At 44.6% G+C, this 25,028-nt stretch overlaps 1 long non-coding RNA gene across 2 annotated transcripts in view; it reads right to left on the minus strand.

Annotated features, from left to right (window-relative positions):
- Nucleotides 1–1,860: 1,860 nt before the first annotated feature.
- LOC308478532 overlaps nt 1,861–25,028 on the minus strand; it is a 28,454-nt gene continuing 5,286 nt past the window's right edge. The window contains exons 3-5 of one of the 2 annotated variants that reach the window (XR_013987112.1): nt 17,547–17,685; nt 15,311–15,476; nt 1,861–2,348 (exon numbers count right to left, since the gene is read on the minus strand). This is a non-coding gene — a long non-coding RNA (uncharacterized lncRNA). Of the gene's footprint in view, nt 2,349–15,249; nt 15,477–17,546; nt 17,686–25,028 lie in introns of those variants that run through there. The other variant, XR_013987113.1, reaches the window with a different exon arrangement.

Genomic DNA, 25,028 nt, shown 5'->3' on the forward strand with positions numbered 1-25,028 from the left:
ATTTCTGTATTTTCTGTTGCGGCTTGCAAATTATGACATAAATTCACCGAGATGTAAAATTGCTCTTGCCTGTATCATTTGATAAAAACTGTTTTTGTTTCAGGATTCCTGTTAGACAGTTCGTGCTTTTTCCATTACTTTTTTTTTTAATGTCCAGAAGTCTCTACGTTTCATGTGCATATTTTATTTGCACTAAAGTTAAAGTGCTTCAGGTTTTTTTTATATATCAACTTTAATGGGATTGTATATTGTGCTGTCATATGTGCAGCACGCTTGAGTTAACAGATAGTTTATGCAAAAAGAAAAAGAAAAGCAAAGAAAGAAAAGCAAGCAGTTGTCACATTTTTTGGGAGATTTCTTAAACCAGCCTGTGTGTGTGTGTGTGTGTGTGTGTGTGTGTGTGCGCGCGCGCTCGCACACACACACACACACACACACACGTGCATTAACCTGCTTGTGAGATTATGGGCTGAGATCCTAAGCTTCCTCCTCACACCTAAGTTACATTGAAATGAATGAGATTTCCTTCCAAGTAATTACGCCCAGGATCAGGGTGTAAGAAAAGCCGACTGCTGGGTTGCCTTCCGAAGAGGAAGACGCTGTAATTTGCTTTGGCTGAGGACAGCTGCTATGTAAGAGACATACCCGTCCTCTTGTGTGCCACCAGCCGAATCTGCAGGTGGCGGCTGCCGCTGTGCTTGGCTGAATGAGGGTCTCTGTGAGTTCCTGAACATATGATCAGCCATTCCTCTTGCACAACAAGGGGGCATTTTCCCCTCTGCCTGGATTCGATATCCGCATGCATCTGTACACTTCGCTGGTGCCGGGAGGTGCCCGCAGTAATTATTCTTTATCACTTGAGCAGGCAGCCATCACATTTCTATCACTTATAAATAGCGCAGTCAAAATGTCCTCCTACTGCAAGGAGGTTTTGGACGCTTGACATTTCAGAACTTCATAAATGAGTCGATTATAAATACACATACAGTGGTACCTCAGGTTACATACGCTTCAGGTTCCATATGCTTCAGGTTACAGACTCCGCTAACCCAGAAAGAGTGCTTCAGGTTAAGAACTTCGCTTCAGGCTGAGAACAGAAATCGGGCTCCGGCGGCACAGCAGCAGCGGGAGGCCCCATTAGCTAAAGTGGTGCTTCAGGTTCAGAACAGTTTCAGGTTAAGAACAGACCTCCGGAACAAATTAAGTACTTAACCCGAGGTACCACTGTAAACACCAACACACCCCTTCTCACATTATGGCCGGCCACGCTAGGAATGGACAAATCCTGTCCACTTTGGTTAATGTCAACGTCTCATTTCCCCCACCTTCACTGTGGTTCTCCTCGTTTGTGAATAAGTTTTTAAAACCTGTATGCGTTTTCAATTGCATTGCACCTAACATATATGTTCCTGTATGCAGTTTTGCCTGATGTACACATTTTTGCAAGGGATTCTTCTAAAGAAGGATGCATTTCAGTACATTATTTCCACCAATATAAACTGCCTTTTTTGTTGTTGCAGACTTTCCCCTTCATAATTGCTTTTTTTGTCTGCATTGGGGAATTCCAGGGAACTGCATTTTTGGAATAAAAACCTGGGAGCTACAAATTAGAAGTTTTCTTGTTTACTTATGGTTCTCATTTAGTTTTAAATATCGGATTGTTTTGATCGATGGGTTGTTTAGTTGATTGTCATGGAAACCACTTTGTGGCCATTTATGGTAAAATAAATAAATAACAATCTACAGCTCAGTTTAAACAAGGGGGTGGGTGGGAATACCATTTCGCTTCCTGACCAAGTCTTGCAGCTTCATCCTCTATGAGCTCTCCAGTTTCCAAACTTTCCCTTTCTCTCCATCTGCAAATATCGCTTTAAAACCCCCCTCAAAAGTAGCATCTTTCTCCCAACAGATCTGGACATTGCTTCCACGGAAAATTTTAGGCAGAATTTCTAGGTTCTCCTAACAGAACTGCAGTTAGTAGGATTCCTTGAGGAGATGGAATAATCATCAAATAAACTTTCTGTGAAGTCAGTCACACACCCCCCCCCCCCCGAGGAAGGGGACTAGGAGCAAAAACATTATGTGGCGAAGATGAGGCGAAGTGATGAGCAGTAGAGACCAGTGGGGCAGTGCGGGTGGCGTTGAATTGTTCACCTGAGGAGGAGCATCAAAGCTTCAGCTTTGGGTGCAGCATATCAGTTTGCGCAAACTTTGGAATGAATTTCTTGCTGACCTGTTTCCTCAAGCACCCCTAACTCCGAGGTGGCAGTGAATGTGGCAATTTCACAATGACACATAGTCGATCAGATGTGCCAAGATGCTTGTATGTTGCTGAAGGCCAAAAAAGTCTGTTAAGAGTAAAGGCAAAGAACACAATTCAAAGTGTTGTTGTTGACCTTTAAAGCCCTAAACGGCTTCGGCCCAGTATACCTGAAGGAGCGTCTCCACCCTCATCGTTCTGCCCAGACGCTGAAGTCCAGCGACAAGGTCCTTCTGACGGTTCCCTCATTGCGAGAAGCAAAGCTACAGGGAACCAGGCAGAGGGCCTTCTCGGTAGTGGCACCCGCCCTGTGGAACGCCCTCCCATCAGATGTCAAAGAGATAAACAACTACCTGACATTTAGCAGACATCTGAAGGCAGCCCTGTTCAGGGAAGTTTTTAACGTGCAACATTTTAATGTATTTTAAATCTTTGTTGGAAGCCGCCCAGAGTGGCTGGGAAAACCCAGTCAGATGGGCGGGGTACAAATAAATTATTATTATTATTATTATTATTATTATTATTATTATTATTATTATTATTATATTATTATTATTATTATTATTATTATTATTATTATTATTATCAAAGTCACGTTGTGGGTGATCCTAGTTAACCATCATGGGTCATCTAGTGACTGTTCTGATATCACAAGCCTACACAGCCAATCAGTTTTGGCTACATGCTACCATTACAGTGGACGCTCAGGTTGCGAACGTTCGCAACCCACAGTGTTCACAACCTGCAGCACCGCGTCTGCACACACACGGGTTGCAATTTGGCGCTTCTGCGCAAAGCGCCAAAACCTGGAAGTAACCTGTTCCGGTACTTCCGCGGTACGCAACCCAAAAACACACAACCTGAAGCGTCTGTAACCCGAGGTATGACTGTATTGAAAGCAAACAAAGTCAGTGCAGACTGAGGGCCATGAGTCCTGAATCGCAGAATCAGAGACTTGCAGAGTTGGAAAAGACCCTGAGGTTAGGTGCATATTTTCAAAAACAATTACCAATTGTGCACGGGGATGAACACTCCCCAACCCCAACCCCCCCCCCCAGCTCTGAAGAACTTGTGATTCACTGAGCCCAGTCCAGCAGCTATCTATTATAGCCTGCCAAGAGCTTGCCCCATTCATCTCCCAACCCCTGTTTTTTTGCAATCGCAGCAGACAGCGCAAAACAGGGGGTTCATTCAGCCTCTAACAAGCTGCCATGCATGGCAGATGGGCTCTGTTTGGTTTGGTAGGTCACAAGCTGAGCATGGCAAATCCTTGCTGCTGTGAGTAACCCGGAGTACTGGGTGGCAAGTATTACAAACCTACGACAAAAAACAGCTGGAGGCTGTACAAGCGAAGAGAGACAACAAGGAAAGAAAAAGACTGTTACATTCCTGGAGCAAATTGCAATTAAAGCAAAAAATCCCAGGGTAGGAAATGAAGAGAGAGAGAGAGAGAGAGAGAGAGAGAGAGAGAGAGAGAGAGAGAAAGAATTAGAGGACCAGAAAAAGAAATTCCTGGTTTTCCCCCCTTCAGTTGGAAAATTACTGTAGCCATTTCTCTGGCCGCTTCACGCTCATCCACTTGTCTGAAGCAAATAAGTCTCCTCATTTCTGTTGACAAATATCTTTTAAATAAAAATAAAAATAAAAATCTCCTCATCTTTATCATGACGGGTGAGTTGCTTTGCACCTGGGCTGGCAAATTGTCTTGACAGCTCTGTACGGGTGAATGATTCATTGGGGCCCTGCGGTATTCATGCGTTGCCGCGAAAGCGACGCAGAGCCTTAAATGACTGTAGTTAATAAAAGCAAGATCCTGTGACAGAGAGCAAAATACACCAAAGGTGCAATTAAAGCCTGTGTATTTGTTGAGTAATGGGCACGAGGCTAATTAATATCCTGCTGCCTCCCTTGGGGATTAGAAAAAAAAACACAACTAAATGAAAAGTTGGTACGGAGCTGAGATGAGTCACCCCCATCAAAAATGCATTCAAATATTGAAGTATATCTTTACATTCTGCCCCCTCCCCGCATGTATACATTGAACATGGTGGAAAATGGGGAAAGTGCTTTAGGGTGAAAGGAGGAGATGGTCCGCCAATGAGGGGGCTGCAGTTTTGTAAAAATCACCAGCTCTCCAGCCCTTTCAGAGAGCTTTGACGAGGAGGGTTGTCATAGGAATCTGAAGATCCTTGACAAAGATGGTATTTTGCTGTTTCTGTCAGTGCTGGCATTTGTACAGTGGTTTCAAGGGCGACTTTATGTAGCTGCAGTCCTTAAAACAGTCCTTAAAAAGAGTGACTAGTGGGGTGCCATAGGGTTCTGTCTTGGGCCCGGTCTTATTCAACATCTTTATCAACGACTTGGATGATGGACTCAAGGGCATCCTGATCAAATTTGCAGATGACACCAAACTGGGAGGGGTGGCTAACACCCCAGAGGACAGGATCACACTTCAAAACGACCTTGACAGATTAGAGAACTGGGCCAAAACAAACAAGATGAATTTTAACAGGGAGAAATGTAAAGTATTGCACTTGGGCAAGAAAAATGAGAGGCACAAATACAAGATGGGTGACACCTGGCTTGAGAGCAGTACATGTGAAAAGGATCTAGGAGTCTTGGTTGACCACAAACTTGACCACAAACTTGACATGAGCCAACAGTGTGACGCGGCAGCTAAAAAAGCCAATGCAATTCTGGGCTGCATCAATAGGAGTATAGCATCTAGATCAAGGGAAGTAATAGTGCCACTGTATTCTGCTCTGGTCAGACCTCACCTGGAGTACTGTGTCCAGTTCTGGGCACCACAGTTCAAGAAGGACACTGACAAACTGGAATGTGTCCAGAGGAGGGCAACCAAAATGGTCAAAGGCCTGGAAACGATGCCTCATGAGGAACGGCTAAGGGAGCTGGGCATGTTTAGCCTGGAGAAGAGGAGGTTAAGGGGTGATATGATAGCCATGTTCAAATATATAAAAGGATGTCACATAGAGGAGGAAGAAAGGTTGTTTTCTGCTGCTCCAGAGAAGCGGACATGGAGCAATGGATCCAAACTACAAGAAAGAAGATTCCACCTAAACATTAGGAAGACCTTCCTGACAGTAAGAGCTGTTCGACAGTGGAATTTGCTGCCAAGGAGTGTGGTGGAGTCTCCTTCTTTGGAGGTCTTTAAGCAGAGGCTTGACAACCATATGTCAGGAGTGCTCTGATGGTGTTTCCTGCTTGGCAGGGGCTTGGACTCGATGGCCCTTGTGGTCTCTTCCAACTCTATGATTCTATGATTCTATTCTATGATCTCCCATTTTTCAGATGGGAAGACTGAAGCTGGGAGAGAGTGTCTTCGCTAAGGTGGCTGGCATCTGTCTGTCTTGGGAGACAATGGAGGAGTGTATCTTTGTGGGTGAAGTGAAATCGTTGGAAAGTTGCAGCGCCTGCTGTGGCTGTAGAGACTGATATGGGAGAGACATGTTTTGTTGCAGCTGGGGCAGAAGACAACGTCCGGTTGTGCTGCTGCAGGTGCACCATGGCGTTTCTTTGTGCTCTTCCCAATGGTGGTTCCTCCTCTGGTCATGGTTATGGATGCACAACCTCTCTTTTACTGCTGTCCTCTGCAAGGGATTCCCACACATTGAGGTCAGCATTGCCAGCCTTCATGTCACATTTGCAGACATCTTTATAATGCAGAGTTGGTCTGCCAACGAGCTAAAGGTCAGTTAGAAAGTTTATGGCAGAGACAAGATCTGAGCTGGCGACCTGACTTGAGTGCTGTGGAGGACTGGGGATGGGGAATAATAATAATAATAATAATAATAATAATAATAATAATAATTTATTATTTGTACCCCGCCCATCTGGCTGGGTCCCCCCAGCCACTCTGGGCGGCTTCCAACAAAACACTAAAATACAATAACCTATTAAATATTAAAAGCATCCCTAAACAGGGCTGCCTTTAGATGTCTTCTAAAAGTTTGGTAGTTATTTTTCTTTTTGACATCTGGTGGGAGGGCGTTCCACAGGGTGGGTGCCACTACCGAGAAGGCCCTCTGTCTGGTTCCCTGTAACTTGGCTTCTCGCAGTGAGGGAACCGCCAGAAGGCCCTCGGTGCTGGACCTCAGAACGATGGGGGTGGAGATGCTCCTTCAGGTATACTGGGCTGAGGCCATTTAGGGCTTTAAAGGGAAAATATAGGAAGCTGCCTTATACTGACACAAAGCATAAGTCCATCTAAGTCAGTATTGTCTATAGCAGGGGTCAGCAAACTTTTCCAGCAGGGGGCCGGTCCACTGACCCTCAGACGTTGTGCGGGGCCAGACTATATTTTGAAAACAACAACAACGAATTCCTACAGTATGCCCCACAAATAACCCAGAGATGCATTTTAAATAAAAGCACACATTCTACTCATGTAAAAACACGCTGATTCCTGGACCATTCACAGGCTGGATTTAGAAGGTGATTGGGCCAGATCCGCCCCCTGGGCCTTAGTTTGCCTACTCATGGTCTACACCAGGCATGTCCAACAGATAGGTGGTGATCTACCGGTAGATCACTGGACATCTGTACTAGATCACTGGTAGATCACTGGCTCCCCCCAAAGAAGCTCAACAACTTTGGCTCCCCTAAAAAAAGCTAAACAACTTTGACCTGAACTCCTAAAAAAGCAGCGTTCCTCCTTCCTAAAAAAAAGCTCAACTTTGACCTGAACCCCCCAAATGGGCGTAGATCACTGCCAGTTTTTAACTCTGTGGGTAGATCGCAGTCTCTTGGGAGTTGGCCACCCCTGGTCTACACTGACTGGCAGTGTTCAGCTTATTTTGTTAGTTGCTTTGTTAATAGTTGTTTATAGAAGGTGGTTGTTTCGCTGATGATTTGTCAGTTATTCTATAATTGCGATGTTCTGTTAGGTTACTGTTATTTATTGTTGCTGAGCCGCTTTGGGACTCGCGTGTGTGAAAAGCGGCAGGAAATATTAAAAAATGAAACGACATGCCCATCTTCCTGTGTATCATAGTTCTGAGGCATATCTACCCCGGCCACCTCCCTCTGGCTGCTATTAATAACTGTTGTTAATAAGTATTAATTTAATCGCTGATGTTATTGACTGATAGATGAAAACAACAGGTATGTAAATAGAACAGCAATAAATACATGATATATAAGTACTGAGTTAGTGTTCTGTATAGCATGGGCCAAAGAAAGCACCGTATTTTTCGCTCTATAAGATGCACCAGACCATAAGACGCACCTAGTTTTGGCAGGAGGAAAACAAGAAAAAAAAAATCTGAATCTCAGAAGCAAGAACAACAAGAGGGATTGCTGCGCAGCGAAAGCAGCGATCCCTCTTGCTGTTCTGGCTTCTGGGATAGCTGCGCAGCCTGCATTCGCTCCATAAGACGCACACACATTTCCTCTTACTTTTTAGGAGGGAAAAAGTGAGTCTTATAGAGCAAAAAATACGTTTATCAGCAGCTGGATACACAGACTTGTGGGAGAGATAGGCATGTAAAGGTGACAAAGAAACTGAAGGGGAATTCAGGTGCAGATGTCTGTCAGCACCACATTGATGTCTGTGGGATGTGCATTCCTATCCACAGTGAGCTCATGTGGTGAATAAACATGTACCAGCCCAACTCTATAATGTACAGTACATTAGTTTGTGCAACAACTTTTTTTGGGGAAACGGAAAAACGGCAGTCCTTCATGCACATCTGTTGTTGAGAAAAGCAACACTATTCTCCGCCCCCCATTTCATTTCACTTTTAATTTGTAAACTGCCTTTCTGTGTACACAAGGCTGTTTACAAGCCGAATAATAATAATAATAATAATAATAATAATAATACTTTATTATTTATACCCCACACATCTGACTGGGTTTCCCCAGCCACTCTAGGCAACTTCCAGCAAAATATTAAAATACAATAATTCATCAAATATTAAAATCTTCCCTAAACAGGACAGACGTCTTCTAAAAGTCAGATAGTTGCTTATTTCTCTGACATCTGAAGAAACAACAAAGATCATAAACCTTATAACAATGTGGTTCAATACAAAAAAAGTCATCTTAAAAACACAGCTTTAAAATAAACAACTAATATCAAATAAAGTGATAGTTAATAATCCGTTAACATATAATAGCACCCAATAACATCAAATTTCAGCAGATGATAATTAAACAGAAATTCACTCTTAACAATCTTAGTTACTAAACTATAGTCAATGAAAATAACAGCAGATCACAATGCATAAAGTACCACAATACATACAGAATCATGCGGAAGGCTCAAACAAAGACAAGCAACTTATAAAATTGTCATTTTAAAAATGAAACTCCTTTCTTCCCAGCTGCTTCTACTGTTCTTAAATACATGTTCTGGGAAAGGTGATGTCCCGGCCTGGTTGTGGGAGCAACCATCAGAGCCTGGGGATTGGTGGTGGGATGATGGTGAGAGGTCAGAGGAAGAAGAAGGAGCAGAGTGGGAAGAGGAGGTTCCAGAAGCTGAAAAGGCGACAGGGCTTAGTGAGTGGGGGGAGTCTGTGACAGAGAGAAGTGTAGAAGCAGAAGCAGGAAAGGAGGGAGATAAGTTGGTGAAGAGGCGCAAGTGTCTCCCCCTCCTGCTGTGACAAGCTCCCCTCGCTGCTGGTCTCCTAGGACCAGGAGAGGCATATTTCGCCTTCTTCTATTAAAAACCGCCCACTTGTTCATTGAGAAAATAAGCAAAATGATCAGCTGCAGCGAATTGCATAGGCCAACATTCTGGAAGTTGCCTGAACAGAAATCGCAAACTGGGTGTGGAACTTGGGGACGCTCGCTCACTTCCTCAGCGAGATCAAACCCTTAAATAACACATTTACTGGTGTGCTGCTTCCTTGTTTTGCAGGTTGCCCATCTCTGCCAGCCTGCGCTACACCACGCCCACCTTGCCAGGGAAAGCTGATCCCTTGGAAAGGGGGCTGAGAGAGACAGCGCTGGACACGGAGGAGGCGGAAGTGGCATTCTGTAGCCTGGCATTGTTTGCCGTCAACCACCTAGTAAAATAAAATTAAATTAACATCTCTTTTGTGAGCAAGGACCCCAACACTTGAATTCCTGTTCACCTTGCCAGTCGCCCGTGCCCTGCCAACAACAAAAGGTTTTTAAGCTAGAAATGGGCCTATTTAGCTTCCATTAATCATTCATACTGTTCAAACACATCATCCTGTAACTGAAGAGGGGTTAATGGTGGCTAAGCTTGAGGCTGTTGTCAAAAGTAGGTTTAACTTTCTATGAACTCGCTGGACACAAAGAATGCAACCTGCTTACTATTCCGAATGTCACCAGCTAGCAGCAAACCGATGATTACTAATGGTAATTAAATACCTCTGAAGCCATTTGTACCAATAACAAAGGGTTACTGTCAGAACTTGAATGAGGTCCATCTGCCTATTTGGAAAAGACGTTAACACCATGTAAGTGATAAAGCAGATGGTATCCCCCAAAATAAATGGTTTGTTTGGTTATCAAAGATTTCATATTAAAGCCTCTGGATTTACTCGAGTCTCCTTCAGAGGCAAAATGTTAACAGTTTAGTTGTTTAATCGCGCCACTTAGTCATTTGTTCATCTTCTGCAGAGGGTATCGAAGGAAGATGTCTGCTGAACACACAACGGCATGTCTTGGAACCACTGATTGATTCATTGGGAGAAAGGCAATTTGCCTACTTGACTATAAGGTCCTACTACAGGTTGAGAATCTGGAAGAGGAGCAACTTTCTGATGCAATTATCTATAAGTTATTAAGTATTATTATTGTTTTACATTCACTCATCGTTTTTCACAAGATGTCTCAAAGGTAAAAGTTAAAGGACCCCTGACTGTTAAGTCCAGTTGTGAATGACTCTGGGGTTGTGGCGCTAATCTCGCTTTACTGGCCAAGGGAGCCGGCGTTTGTCTGCAGACAGTTATTCCGGGTCATGTGGCCAACATGACTAAGCCACTTCTGGTGAACCAGAGCAGTGCACGGAAATGCCGTTTACCTTCCTGCTGGAGTGGTACCTATTTATCTACTTGCACTTTGACGTGCTTTCAAACTGCTAGGTTGGCAGGAGCAGGGACCGAGCAACGGGAGCTCACCCCGTCGCAGGGATTCGAACTGCCAACCTTCCGATCGGCAAGCCCTAGGCTCTGTGGTTTAGACCACAGCGCCACCCGCGTCCCCTATACAAATCCATGAAATACAAAACAGCCTGACAATAATTTTAAAACGAAAATTCACATGGGGGAAAAATCACATTACAGTGGAATAATGCTCTCAAAAGTGCTCTCATCCAACAATAACTATAAAAAGAACAAATTCTACCCTACCCTAATGAAAGATGGACATCACAAAGTGGGCAAGAAATCATACCATGGTATGATCCAAGTTAATGACCAAAAGCCTAGGTAAACAGGCACATCTTAGCCTCATGCCTGGATGTACAACTGTTTCTAAATGATTGTAGTAAAGTGGTATACAAGCTGTTTAAATAAATATAAATAAATAAATCAAAGCTGGCAATGAAGCTGCCAGGTGAGCCTCCCCGGAGAGAACATTCTACAAGCGAGGAGCCACCACCGAAAAGGCCTGCTCTAGTGTGTCCATGGAGGGGGACACATGAAGAAGGGCTTCCGATCATGATTGCAGAGTTCAGGCCAGTTCATATGCGGGGAGGTGGTCTTTGAGGTCCTGAGCCACAAAGCGCTTTATAGGTCTGAACTAGCACTTTGAATAGGGAACTATTTGTTAGCCAGTGCAAGTCAGGCCAGGATTGGTGTGATGCACTCAGACCATCTTGCCCTGGTAGCAATCTGGCTGCTGAGTTCTGCACCAGCTTAAGTTTCTGAACCGTCTTCAGAGGCAGCATTGCAGTAATCTAACCTAGATTTTACAGAAGTTAGGCTACCTCTGTTCTGACAGGGGCGGAGCTGGTGGGAGGCACTCCAGGCCACCAAGGCTTTTTGAGCCTCAGGTGACAGCAATGCAACTAGAAGTGCCCCCCAAGCTATGTACTCGCTCCTTCAAAGGCAGTCAATCTTGGGCAAAAATATTTGCAAAAATGTGTACATACTGCGTACACCAATGTGTTTATTAGGCGACATTCAGTATAAAATGCTGGCCGTTTTCCACAAGGATTTTTTTTTTAAAAAGTGCAAATGACTGTGGAAATGTGGAGAAATGAATATAAGTTTGGGAAAATGAGAAACTGGGGGAGTTGCAATGGAGAGCATTCCATCCCTTCTTTGGAGGCATGTAGCCGCATGACTTGCTGGACGTGGCCTCTGCAGGGGCTGGTATCCCCAAGGACTTTTTACAGGTCAGAATTATCCCCATTACCAAGATCAGTTGGGGTATCTGTACCTCATTTGGAACAAGGAAAGGTGACCAACAGATGAGATGCTAGACAGATAACTTTAAGACATACTAAATTACCTATATAGTCATACCTCGGGTTACAGACGCTTCAGGTTGCATTTTTTTGGGTTACGGACTGCCGAAACCTGGAAGTACTGGAATGGGTTACTTCCGGGTTTCGGCAGTTGCGCACGCACAGAAGCGCTAAATCATGCTTTGCGCATGCTTAGAAGCGCTGAATCGCAACCCACGTGTGGGCAGACGCGCCGCTGCCATAGCTGTCAACGTTTCCCTTTTTTTAAGGGAAATTCCCTTATTCTGAATAGGATTCCTCGTAAGAAAAGGGAAAAGTTGACCGCTACGGCCGCTGGGGGTTGCGAACGCTGTAGGTTGCAAAAGTGCATCCCGCACAGATCACATTCGCAACCCGAGCGTCCACTGTATTGTTTCACAACAACCTGTGATGGGTGTTTCTCTATATCCTTCATTACTCTCAATGCGACACCTTAGATGTTCTCTAGATGCTCTAGTTGTAAAAAGGAGGTAGCACCACACTGGATATTTGCAAAGTTTGGTTTTTAGAATGATAGTTGCCAGGGGCAGGGTGTGTGTGTAGGACACAGGGAAAGGCACCCCACTCTCCTTCCTCTTTTTCGCATATTTCCCCCTGCATCTTCCCCAAGCCTTTTATGGCTTTATATAATATATATTGAAGATCAGACCTTGAATTTGGCCCAGGAGCTAATTGGCAGCACGTGCAGTTCCCTCAGAATTCGTATTAGGTGAGCCCTGCCAGTTGCACCTGTAAGCAGTCTAGTGTTCCACCCTCGCTGCAGCTTTCAAACCATCCATATCCACTGAAACTCATTGGCAGCAGTGGGTTTCCAGAACCAGCAGAGGGTTGCCTTCCAAATCTCTGATTCTTTGTAGGAGGGACAAAATCATGGTTCTCCTGCAAACAGCATGCAACATGAAGGCTGGCAACATTAGCACTGCCATGTGGGAACCCCTTGCAGATGACCGCGGTGCCTGGACAGAGACAGTCAGGTCATGCATCTCTAGCAGTGACCAGAGGAGGAATGACCACTGGGAAGAACACAGAGAAAAGAAACACCACAATGCATCTGCAGCAGCTCAAGCGGACGCCTTCATCTGCCCCAGCTGCAACAAAACATGCCTCTCCCGTATCCACAGCAGGCACTGTGGATATTATTTGACCCTCAAAGGTGCACTCTTCCATCATCTCCCAAGACAGATAGATGCCAACCAACAGGTTGGGGTTATCAGCTTATTTCCATTCCACGTCAGTTTTGTTTTTTGTTTAATTGCATTTATGTCCTGTCTTTCCTACAAAGGGCTCATGCTGGCCTATAAAGTTCTCTCCCTCTCCATATTAACCTCACAACAACCCTGGGGGGTAGGGTAGGGTAGGAGTTGGTCACTGGCTGAGTGTGGATTTGAACCCTGATATCCCAGTTCCTAGTCCGGTTCCCAAACTTCCATATCAAGTATTCAATAAGGAGTCTGTCCTATCCCTTTTAAAGGTAAAGGGACCCCTGACCATTAGGTCCAGTCACGGACGACTCTGCGGTTGCAGCGCTCATCTCACTTTATTAGCCAAGGGAGCGGGTGTACAGCTTCTGGGTCATGTGGCCAGCATGACTAAGCCGCTTCTGGCGAAACCAGAGCAGCGCACGGAAACGCCGTTTACCTTCCCACCGGAGTGGTACCTATTTATCTACTTGCACTTTGACGTGCTTTCGAACTGCTAGGTTGGCAGGAGCAGGGACCGAGCAACGGGAGCTCACCCCATTGTGGGGATTCGAACCGCCGACCTTCTAATCGGCAAGTTCTAGGCTCTGTGGTTTAACCCACAGCACCACCCACGTCCCCCTATCCCTTTTACTGTGGATTAAAAATAAACACATATATGAAAGACACACATTTAAATTGAGTGCATTTTTTTCTATGCACCCTTCCTCAAAAAATATGCACCTTTGTCCCCATTTCCCCCATAAAACGCACTTTACTGGATGCACCACAAAATTTGGACCTGGGTGCAATTCATTTCTCAACTGTGTTCTGACTGCCGATGAATTAGGTTGGTTCGCTTTAGGATGTGAATAAGATTGACTTCCCTCCCTAGTTGGGGAAGAGTGTGGGCGGAGGCGTATATTTAGATGCACTCAACCCCTCCCCCCAACAATTAGCAAGGGTGGGGTTCAAAATCACTGACACGAGTGGCTTTTTTTTTGCAGGGGGATGAAATGTTCACGAAATGTGCCCCATCCTGTTTCATCTCAGCACTAAATGAAACAGATGGGCATCCCTTTTTCCAATTAAGAAGAAAGAGGAAGAACGGCAAATGCTTCACAATTTTTTTTTTAAAAAACAACCCAACTCTAATGCCTCTCTCTTAAAAAAAAGGGGGGGGGGGAGAAAGAAGAAAGCAAAGAAAATATTTAACTGGCTTTTTCTCCTAAGGGCAAGTAAAGGGAAACTGTTCTGTTGTGAAGTGCATTATACACACACACTAAATGGTGCCTACGGCGTTTTAACTCCTCATTAAATCCCTGGCAGACAACCAGCATGTCATATATTATGTCTTAACTGCAACATCTGCATTTGCATCTGCTTTTTTGCTTTTGAATGCTCCTCACTGCATGCGCTAGCGAGAGGCAGAAAAGGGAGAGAGACAGACAGACAGACAGAGAGAGACAGAGACCCAGATGGCCGCCCAGATGCAATGGGAACATCTCTCTATGCCACAGCTTGCCTTCCTCCATCTTGGTCCAGTTCTGGCTTTTGGTGCAATAAAACATATTTGCCTTCACCTGCTCTTACATGTGACCCTGTGTTCTTTTTGACTGTATCTTCATGCCTTGAGCTGTAGAGCATAGCTATAGAGCCTCGGCCCAGTATACCTGAAGGAGTGTCTACACCCCCATCGTTCAGCCCGGACACTGAGGTCTAGCTCCGAGGGCCTTCTGGCAGTTCCCTCACTGGGAGAAGTGAGGTTACAGGGAACCAAGCAGAGGGCCTTCTCGGTAGTGGCTCCCGCCCTGTGGAACGCCCTCCCATCAGATGTCAAGGAAATAAACAACTCTTCCTTTTAGAAGACATCTGAAGGCAGCCCTGTTTAGGGAAGTTTTTAATGTCTGATGCTTTGTTGTTATTTTTGTTGTTGTTGTCATTAATTCTATTGGGAGCCACGCAGAGTGACTGGGGAAACCCAGTCAGATGGGCAGGTATACAATAAATTATTATTATTATTATTATTACTACTACTACTACTACTACTATATGACCTTGGTACATGCAGATCATGTTTCAACGCATGTGCATGCAGTGAATGTCAAGGGACACAAAGCTCACAGTGGCTGCTCCCACCTGAGGGCTGCCATTTTGGTTGCCACAGAATGCCATGGACACAATGTTGCATCATTATTTAGCCTTATTCTGGGGCATTCTGGGAAATTAAAGAGGCAGTTGCCAACCCAGAAGCATGGGTGGGGGGGGACTGCAGTGAGTTTTGGCCCACCTGCAGGGCCAATCTTGCGTCAATGGGATCGCTTTAGTTCCTGTTGCCTCTCTTCCCAAAGTTAAGTCCTTTCAATGCACATTTTTTACAACTTTTAAAAATTGGTTTTTAAACAAGAACAAGAACCATGACGTAGGTACCATTCTCTTGACTCAGCAGAAGGCCCAGGATTTTTTCATTTTTCATTTTTGCCAAGCTTGATCAATGCAGAGGCATCGTTCTTCCTACAGTAGGCAACAGGTGTTGCATATACTCTTATCCCTTTCTCTCCCTGAATAGGGTTCTGGGGCTATGATTGTGCATAACCTGGGAACATAGAAAGTTGTTTTATACCAAGTCAGACCATTGGTCCATCTCCTGTAGCTCAATATTGTTCACACACATTGGCAATGGCTCTCCAAGTTTTTCTTTCCAGGCAAATAACACTAGTCTGCATTGGATTTACCTGGTGCATACCTAGTTGTCCCCCTGTGTTCATTTGTATCCATGGCCTTCATTTCATAATGGATGAAAGTTGAAGTGAGCAGGCCCATTTGCTCAATCTTTCATTTATTGATAAAATGAATGCACATCTCTGTCTGAGGTCTCTAAACACAGGCAGTCTGGGCCAGTTGTAGTAATTATACTTTACAATGTTGTGTGGAAGTTGCCCTGGGTTGTTTGACCCTTTTGAAAAGTTCTCTCCCCCACCCCCCAGAAAAACCAAGTTTGAAAAATAACATGACTTTTACATTACTTGCTGTGCTTGCTCTTGTCAGATTGAATGTATAAGAGAGGTAAAAAGGTAAAGGGACCCCTGACCGTTAGGTCTAGTCGCAGACGACTCTGGGGTTGTGGTGCTCATCTCGCTTTATTGGCCGAGGGAGCCGGCGTACAGCTTCCGGGTCATGTGGCCGGCATGGCTAAGCCGCTTCCGGTGAACCAGAGCAGTGCACAGAAATGCCGTTTACCTTCCCATTGGAGTGGTATCTATTTATCTACTTGCACTTTGACATGCTTTCGAACTGCTAGGTTAGCAGGAGCAGGGACCGAGCAACAGGAGCTCACCCCGTCACAGGGATTCGAACTGCCAACCATCTGATCGGCAAGCTCTAGGCCCTAGGTTTAGACCACAGCGCCACCCGTGTCCCATAAGAGAGGTAGGTAATACTTATGTTACTGAAACATATTTATGTGAATTTGTATCTGAGACTAATATTTACAGACTGGCTCTGAGGCAGGTGGCAGCATAACACAACACACTTGCTGCTCTCACAGTTAAAAGTCACACAACAGTCGATAACTGAAAAGAACTGCCTCAGTATATATGACGTCGGTAGCTCTGTGGTCTAAACCACTGAGCCTCTTGGGCTTGCTGATTAGAAAGTTGGTAGTTCGAATCCACACAACAGGGTGAGCTCCCATTGCTCCATCCCAGTTTCTGCCAACCTAGCAGTTTGAAAGCACACCAGTGCAAGTAGATAAATAGGTACCACTGCAGCAGGAAGGTAAACAGCATTTCCGTGCACTCTGGCACCCGTCTTGGTGTCCCATTGCATCAGAAGTGGTTTAGTCATGCTGGCCACATGATCCAAAAAGCTGTCTGTGGACAAATGCCGGCTCCCTTGGCCTGAAAGTGAGATGAGCACCGCAACCCCATAGTCACCTTTGACTGGACTTAACCGTCCAGGGGTCCCTTACCTTTTTACCTTATATGACATCACAATATTCTATGCTACAGCATTCAACCTTTGCCTAGTATTTTGGGTGCACCATTTCCCCATCAATGCACTAAGTGATGCTCCATTCCTCAGACATGGTCAGTCCTTGATGGAGTGTTTGGGATGAGTCCGATCCAAACTATTTTTTGATGCTGAAAGGCCCGAACCAAGCTATGCAATTAAAAAGCAATAGTTCTTGAAATACCAATTTTATCTTTTTAATAATGAATGCTGTTCAGTTTAACTATGGCCGCATTTGCACCGGGATATGCTTCATCGCAGGGCTGTTTTATTGCACACGCTTTGATTTCCGAAGGCAATTGTAGCAAAACAAGACTATCAATGTCCTCCTCCCCACCCTCACTTTGCATGCTGAGAAATTCTAAACCCCGAGTTTCTACACCCTTGAAAACGACTCTTTCACCTAGTGTCCCTTTTCAGGTACATAAATCCCATCTGGAACGAGCAGAACATTTCCCTGGGAGAGTAACATCAAGTTGGAACAAGGCACATGCCTAAAGGTCAGGCAATGGGCCGAAACAAACATGAGAAGCAGAACAAACGAGGAAGAAGAGATGGATGGGGGAGGGGGGAGAAACCAAGCAACAAGAGAGAAGCAACAAAGGATTATATAAAGAAAACAAGAGGCAACCCTGCCCTCGCTATTAGCATTTACCTGTGATCCACCTGCCAGGTTTCTGAATGATTCCAAGCCTCAATAGATCACCTCGTTGCAAACTCAATTCAATGGCATAAGTGGAGATTTCGAGGTCAGCTGAAGTTCCTCTAGCATACAACGTATGGGCATTTTCTCACTGTGGGTGTAAATATTTATAGAAATCTTTGTAGCAGGGGGCATCTGTGGTAAAGAGACAAGATGCCAACAGAAAAAAAAATCAATTGGTTGGCTGGAGGGGTTCACTTGCATGAAGGCCAGAGGATAATTGTGGAAGGGTTTGCAAAGTGGTTGCCAGGCAATTCTATGGTAACTCAGATCACATGTTGTATTTGCCCATGTAAACATTGTTTAGTAGTTGAAAGATGGTTGGTTTCAGCAGATTTGGAACAGCTTGCTGAGATGTTGCATGGTCACCCTGGGCTTTGTTGGGAGGAAGGGCAGGATACGAATCGAAATAAAATAAAATAGATAACATATTATCTAACTGAGCATGTGAGCAAGAAGAGCATTGTCTGAATACTTCCTTGATTCCATTCGCTGCAGTTCAGTGTTTAAGCTACCTTCATTATAACACTACTTACAATTTATTGTGGCAGTTTCAGACAATGCCCCCCTTTATGGTTAGCCCCCCCCACCCCCAATTCCATGTGAAAATGGTAGATGATTCAGTTACATTTCCTTTGATTGATGTCACTCACCATTGACTTGACTTGTTGTTGTTGTTTAGTCGTTCAGTCGTGTCCAACTCTTCGTGACCCCCTGGACCAGACCATGCCAGGCACTCCTGTCTTCCACTGCCTCCTGCAGTTTGGTCAAACTCATGCTGGTAGCTTCAAGAACACTATCCAACCATCTCATCCTCTGTTGTCCCCTTCTCCTTGTGCCCTCCATCTTTCCCAACATCAGGGTCTTTTCCAGGGAGTCTTCTCTTCTCATGAGGTGGCCAAAGTATTGGAGCCTCAGGATCTGTCCTTCCAGTGAGCACTCAGGGTTGATTTCCTTCAGAATGGATAGGTTTCATCTTCTTGCAGTCCATGGGACTCTCAAGAGTCTCCTCCAGTACCATAATTCAAAAGCATCAATTCTTCGGCGATCAGCCTTCTTTAAGGTCCAGCTTTCACTTACCATTGACTTACCATTATTGATTCCGTCACATGGCTAAATCGTGTTGGTTGCATGGTATCATGATGCCACCTCATTCAGTGCACAATCCCTGATTGGTTTAGCTCACCCATGTGACTAACACAAGAAGGTGAACAGAACAACAGAAGTAGCAGTTGGGGTAGGAAACAATATCACATTACAGGACAGGGAAAACGTCTTTCAGGGAATATTTCAAACACATTGAGATAAATAAATTCTCATTTGAAAAGTAAAACTGGATGATATTTGGTGTAGTCCAAGTCTGAGGGATTTGTGGGAGGATGTGAAAGTTCAGCCAATCCCCTCTGATCATGCATGGCTGTTTTATGAATTTATTGCACAAATTCTCCTCAGTTGTTTGTCTCAGTGGATATTTCAGCGGATAGGCAGGGATGGGGGACCCATTGTCCTGTGCATGTTGCTAGACTCAGACTCCCATCATCCCCAACCATAGGGTGTGCTGCAAAGGCTGGTGGGAGTTGAGGTCCAATACAACTGGAGGGAGAAGGCGGTACTTAGCCAACCCAGGGTAACTTAGCATCTGAATTATTTTTTTCTTAAATGGAAATGTCTCGCCTGAACTTGGAGTTCAGCTGCACCATCTTTGACAGTGACAGTCTGCAGCTCAGGAAGATGGTGGTTCAGCTGAGACTAGCTGAGTGATGGCTTCTCTTTCTGCCCTCTCTCTTCAGCAGAGTTGTGTATTTAGATACACTCTCTTTTGTGCTAAAAATAACGAAGGGTCATATTGGAAAGAAATCAGTATAGAGGAACTGATCCATTATTGATAGAAATTTCAAGCCAGCTTGCCAGTCTGTTTTGTACTGTGGTCAACCCTCAATTTTTAATGAAGGAACTTACGAAAATCATAGAGGGTGTAAACCGGTGACCTCGGGATGATACCTTGCAGCAAAAGTTCCCGTCGCAGAATAGAGCTGCCTGCCCTTGCATCTTTTCTGAGCTTTACCTCAACCTGACCTTGGCTTTTGAAGGTAACAATACTGTCGGGCACAATACCTTGACTCAGACAGGAAAGGCAGATTTAGGAAGATGCGCAACAGTGAAAGAAGACTAAACAAACCAACCTGCTTGGCTTTTGTGCACCGTTTCCATACATTTACCCTCTGATTAATACTCTTGTCCTGTTTTGCTGTACACACCTCCTGTTTGTTGAGAGAGCCTATTTAATCAAACAGTTTTTATGAAGATAATTCTGCTGGGAGCCATGTAACAAAGGCACAGGAAGAGGCACAGACTACTGAAGAGGAAGAAAAGAGATGGGGTCAAGGAACTGGAAGATGGGCTGGGCAGGCTCTCATATCAGGCATGCAAGAATGGAATATCTTGGTGTGTGACTGTGTGGGGTGTGTGCATCTGAAATGGATTGCACTCTCTGTGGCCACAAGCGACCACATTTGAAATACTGTGAACAGTTCTGCTTCCCTCACCTCAAAAAGGATACTGACGTAGGATTCTTGAGCAGTCTTACGAGGCAAAGGTGGTGGTGGTGGTAGTGGTGGGAAGCAAATTTGGACCTCAGAATGTCCAAAGTCTATATCAGATTTGGATCTGAATCACGATGTCCCACTTGCAAAATGGTGGTGGGGAAACGTAACCTTAAGAGGTGCAAACAAGCCTTGATTAGATAGCCGGTATGGCAGTGACACTCAAATGCAGGTGGCATGAATGTCAGTCTCCATCGGATTGTGTCCAGTGAATGAAACACACACAGAGAGAGATTCATGCTTTATTGTGATGCTCCTTGTGGTATCTGCATGGCAATAGAAGCCCATATTTTACTGGCAGAGTATGCAGACGTCCCTTCTTGCACCTGCTCAAGCGAAGAGTTAGCACACTTTGCCATGTGCTTAGTCAATGCCAGCTCTCCTGCAGTTTACCTTTGCTCTGCAGCAAAGCTATTTCCCTGTCCCCCTGAAGAGATAGAATCAAAAGCATTAGGGGAAGTGTTTGAACTGATACTCTGGTAAGCCCAAGGTCTCAGTTTCAAATGAAGCTATCAGAACTTATCTGTGCCTAATTATAATGGAGTAATTTGTTCCAAATATTATTTTATTGTTGTACTATTTAGCTTAGCAACTCAGTGGCACAGCGCATGATCTGCACTCTCTGGCTCAGTTCCTGGCGTCTCTGAAGAAAGAGGACACAGGTCTGCATATGATTAGCATGTGCCAATGGATCTCTATCGATGCAAAAATTAGAAATATTTAATTACTATAGTTTAAATAGAGATGCAATACATAGTACCCTAATGAGGAAGACTGCAACCTGTGGACCTTCTCAGTCTGCTGTGCCTGTGCTGCTAACTGTGGGTGGGCAACTGCAAGGACCACACTTGCTTGTATAGATCTTTAGCATTAAACCAGATTTGGACAGGACAACCCTTCAGACAGAGAACGGGGGGAGCTAAGATGTGGGCTCCATGTCCAACAACATCCAGAGGGCCACAAGCTAGCCACTGCTGAAAGAGGGGACCGTGCTCTGTAAAATAGGACACACGGCCACTCTAAGTGAAAGTCTCTAATCCTACTTAGAAATTCTCAGCAGGAATCAGTTCTGATTACATATGATTTGGGTGGGGCTGCAAGGAATACGTTCCAAAAGACTGGGCAAAACTTGTAGTAGTGGATTTCCTGTTTTGGATGGTGGTTGGGCTTGAGGAGCTTTCGAGATCCCTATCAGTGCTACGATTCTACATATTTCCAAAAACTCAGTGAAGAATGAGGCCAAGCCAAACTGTATTGTGCACTCTGATCCTGGAATGGAATGTCAATGGAATATTCCTCAAAAGAAAGGTTCGAAGGCTGCAGACTTAACCTACAACCTATGAAATAGTTTTCCTTTTTAACCTTCGGAAAACAAAAAGCTAAAGTGCCACCTGGTCTCCCTGGATTATGGTCTATCGAAATGATTTCTAACAAGCACAGAAGTCACCACCATTCTTGAGAGCAGTGGCGGGAAATGTGCTCGTTTCTACTCCTGCAGAAACTGCTCTTCTTTTATAAACGGTAATGGGAGTACAAAATGGAATTACGGAACTGACCTGAACATTCTGTTAATTGCAAGGTGGTGGGAGGTTATTTTCACCAGGGGAACATTCAGCAATTCGATGTTGCAAATTGCTTCACAAGTCATGGAAACTGAACTCATTAATTGAATGATATGATAGGTTAGCAAGCTAGAATCATCAGTGTAAACTATTTAGAGATTCATATAGCAAAAGGAAAAAGGAAAAAGAGATGAAGATGTGAAACCAGTAACATGATATTTATTGCATAAAATTTTAATAAAATTCTTCATATTTTCAAGATCAAGTTTCATCCCGGTAACTTGAACAAAATATCTCAGATTTCGATTTGGTGGATTTCGATTTGGTGGATAGAGTGCCTGAAGAACTATGGATGGAGGCTCGTAACATTATACAGGAGGCAGCAATGAAAACCATCCCAATGAAAAGGAAATGCAAGAAAGTCAAGTGGATGTCCTACGAGGCCTTACAAATAGCAGGGGTGAGAAGGCAAGCAAAATGTGAGGGAGCTAGTGAAAGATACAGGAAATTGAATGCAGATTTCCGAAAAATAGCAAGGAGAGACAAGAGGGCCTTCTTAAATGAGCAATGCAAAGAAATAGAGGAAAACAATAGAATGGGAAAAACCAGAGATCTGTTCAAGAAAATTGGAAATATGAAAGGAACATTTCGTACAAAGATTACCATAATAAAAGACAAAAGTGGAAAGGACCTAACAGAAGCAGAAGACATCAAGAAGAGGTGGCAAGAATACACAGAGGAACTATACCAGAAAGCAATGGAAGTCTCGTATACCCCAGGTAGTGTGGTTGCTGACCTTGAGCCAGACATCCTGGAGAGTGAAGTCAAATGGGCCTTAGAAAGCACTGCTAATAACAAGGCCAGTGGAAGTGATGTTATTCCATCTGAACTATTTAAAAATTTAAAAGATGATGCTGTTAAGGTGCTACACTCAATATGCCAGCAAGTTGGGAAAACTCAACAGTGGCCAAAGGATTGGAGAAGATCAGTCTACATCCCAATCAGAAAGAAGGGCAGTGCCAAAGAATGCTCCAACTACCGCACAATTTCACTCATTTCACACGCTAGCAAGGTTATGCTTAAAATTCTAAAAGGCAGGCTTAAGCAATATGTGGACTGAGAACTCCCAGAAGTGCAAGCTGGATTTCGAAGGGGCAGAGGAACCAGAGACCAAATTGCAAACATGTGCTGGATTATGGAGAAAGCTAGAGAGTTCCAGAAAAACATCTACTTCTGCTTCATTGACTATGCAAAAGCCTTTGACTGTGTCAACCACAGCAAACTATGGCAAGTTCTTAAATAAATGGGAGTGCCTGATCACCTTATCTGTCTCCTGAGAAATCTCTATGTGGGACAAGAAGTACAGTTAGAACGGGATATGGAACAACTGATTGGTTCAAAATTGGGAAATGAGTATGACAAGGCTGTATATTGTCTCCCTGATTATTTAACTTATATGCAGAATTCATCATACGAAAGGCTGGGCTGGATGAATCCCAAACCGGAATTAAGATTGCCGGAAGACATATCAACAACCTCAGATATGCAGATGACACAACCTTGATGGCAGAAAGTGAGGAGGAATTAAAGAACCTTTTAATGAGGGTGAAAGAGGACAGCGCAAAATATGGTCTGAAGCTCAACATAAAAAAACCCTAAGATCATGGCCACTGGGCCCATCACCTCCTGGCACATAGAAGGGGAAGAAATGGAGGCAGTGAGAGATTTTACTTTCTTGGGCTCCATGATCACTGCAGATGGTGACAGCAGCCACGAAATTAAAAGATGCCTGCTCCTTGGGAGAAAAACAATGACAAACCTAGACAGCATCTTAAAAAGCAGAGACATCACCTTGCGACAAAGGTCGATACAGTTAAAGCTATGGTTTTCCCAGTAGTGATGTATGGAAGTGAGAGCTAGACCATAAAGAAGGCTGACAGCCAAAGAATTGATGCTTTTGAATTATGGTGCTGGAGGAGTCCCATGGACTGCAAGGAGATCAAACCTATCCATTCTTAAGGAAATCAGCCCTGAGTGCTCACTGCAAGGACAGATCCTGAGGCTGAGGCTCCAATACTTTGGTCACCTCATGAGAACAGAAGACTCCCTGGGAAAGACCCTGATGTTGGGAAATATTGAGGGCACAAGAGAAGGGGATGACAGAGGACGAGATGGTTGGACAGTGTTCTCGAAGCTACGAACATGAGTCTGACCAAACTGCGGGAGGCAGTGGAAGACAGGAGTGCCTGGCATGCTCTGGTCCATGGGGTCACGAAGAGTCAGACACGACTAAACAACAAAGGCGCTGCCACTCTGGTCTCCAGTACTGCCTACCTGCTAATCTCACTTTCCCCACAACCCATCCTCCCTTTACACCTCAACAAATCACTCTCTCTTTACACCCCACCCACCCCCTATTCCCTCACGGCTTTCCCAAACCTCCCAATCACAGCTCACCCCACCTCTCACAGTTTGCTGCACCCCATCCCTTCCCAGCTCACCCAAACCCTCCCTACTTGCCCCAAGCCCACCTCCATTCACAGTTTACCCCATCCCACCCCTTTTTAAAGGAGGGTGGGAGGCCCTTCATAAATTGGTTTGGCAAATTGCTGTCTGAAGCACGTCCCCACTTTGTTAATTGCCATGACAGCAATGTTTCTTGGGTGGGGGAGAGGCACTTCAGAGAGTGGTTTGTCGAACCGCACTCTGAAGTAGCTCTCACTTTTAAACAGCTGACCTGGCTGGCTGCCACCCATACCGCTTGTGTGCTCACATATGAATCTTTCTTCATGCTGGAGTTTCTGTGGCTACCTATTGGTTGCCCCAGGAACTACAGCATGACGACAGCCTCTTAATTTTATTATATAGTACAATATCGCCAACTGAGACATGGAACATATCCATTGGAATTCATGGGGGGAAAGTCCATTGATTTCCTTGGATTTACTCCATGGCTGTCACCAAAACCAGCTGAACGAACTCTACCTTGTAATCCATATTTCAAACTAAGCATTGGACATCTAGGGAAAATTGGGCTGCCCATTCCTTCACAACAACCAACCATTTATTTCAAGTATGAGCTCATGGTTCTTTGTGCACGGATATTTCCCTCCATGTTTGCACTGCATCACAGGCTTCATAATCTTAAGTTTGTACCGTGCAAACAGTTAACAGTCAACATATTGCCAGGATAAAGAGATTGGAGCAATTCTAGATAGGTAGCTGAGGATTTCATTGGCTTGGCTTTTTTGGCTTCCTGGAGGAGGCTC

The sequence above is a fragment of the Podarcis pityusensis genome (genome assembly GCF_964106645.2).
Source record: "Podarcis pityusensis genome assembly, chromosome: 5".
Lineage (NCBI taxonomy): Eukaryota > Metazoa > Chordata > Lepidosauria > Squamata > Lacertidae > Podarcis > Podarcis pityusensis.